The following is a 1,594-nucleotide window of genomic DNA, read 5'->3' as shown; positions in this document are numbered from 1 at the left end:
CTAACACTTGGAAGGGGAGGGTTAACTGGTCCAAGATCGGGGAACTGCTCCCTTATTCTGACCACTTACTCACTGAATGCTCTTTGCTTATCTTGTTGACACAACAGTCAATCACTCAGCTGCTACCCTAAAGGTTTGGTTCTGCAGGAGAGACAAGACATCTATTCCCGTAAATACCACCGTCAAGAAACGATTATGAATTTTCTATGAGGCAGTTCTACCTGTCACAAAGGTGTCCCTGAGCTAAAATCAACTCACAACAACACAGGGCTGGGCTCTCAGTGATTCGTACTGCAGGAATCCTCACAGAGAGGGATTCCCCAGCGAGGTGGCTCCTTCCACTGCTGGCACTGGTGAGTCCACGCTTCCAACTTCAGACAATTCTGACTCTGAAAACATTCTGTCCTTTGACCTACTTCTTGGCAAGATCCACCCAATGATCAAGAATTTTTTTTCTGAGTGCACCTAGAACTTTCCACCCTCACAGTCATCAGTTTGAAGATCTAGGGTATAATATGCAAGAATGTTTTCTACACATTAAGAAAATCAATGCTTCAAAACAATAACAAGATATCATCTCACCCCAGCAACAATAACAAAGTTCAATAAGATAACAAACAACAAACGCTGGCGAGGTTTTGAAAAGACTGGAACTCTTTTTCACTGCTGATGGGAGTGTAAAATGGTACAGCTTCTACGGAAGGTTGTCTGATGCTTTCTTTAAAAATTGGACATAGATGTACCATTTGACCCTACTGGGAATATACCCTAAAGAAATCAAGGCCACCACTCAAACAGATGTATGTGCACCCATGTTCACTACTGCATTTTCAAAATAGCAAAGAGATAGAAGTAAGCCAAATGCCCAACAGCAAACTAATGGATAGGAAAACTATGGTACATTCAATGAATGGATAGAAAAATTATGGTACATTCACACAATGGAATATTATGCAGCATTGAAAAGCAACTAACTCACAAAGCATTTGACTTGTTTTAATTAACAGATGCAGCCTTGGACGTCCTCACTAGTCTATATCAGGAAATTTGGAGGACAGCTCTCTGAACAACAGATTGAAAGAGGTTTATATTTGTTCCCTTTCCCAAGAAAGGTGATCCAAAAAAAAGAAAGGTGATCCAACTGAATGTGGAAACTATTGGACATGCAAGCAAAATACTGATGAAGATCATTCAAAAATGTCTAGAACAGTAGATGGAGAGGGAGCTACCAGAAGTTCAAGCAGGATTTGGAAGAAGCCATGGCACCAGGGATATCAGTGCTGATGTCAGATGGATCCTGGCTCAAAGTAAGGTGTATCAGAAGAATGTCTATTTGTGCTTTATTGACTATGCAAAGACATTTCGTTATGTAAATCATAAGTTTTGGTTGATGTTAAGATTCATGAGAATCACAGAGCACTTAATTGTGCTCATTGAACATTGAACCTCAATTGAACCTCTACCTGGATCAGGAAGTTGTTGTGCAAACAGAGCAGGAGAGAACGGTTGTTGTTGTTATGTGCCGTTGAGTCGCCTGTGACTCATAGCGACCCTATGTACAACAGCCCTAAACTCCGCTCTGTCCTGTGCCAAT

This window comes from Elephantulus edwardii, unplaced genomic scaffold (assembly GCF_000299155.1).
Source record: "Elephantulus edwardii isolate Elephantulus edwardi_28Jun2011 unplaced genomic scaffold, EleEdw1.0 scaffold00049, whole genome shotgun sequence".
NCBI lineage: Eukaryota > Metazoa > Chordata > Mammalia > Macroscelidea > Macroscelididae > Elephantulus > Elephantulus edwardii.
Note: the sequence above shows the minus strand (reverse complement) of the source record.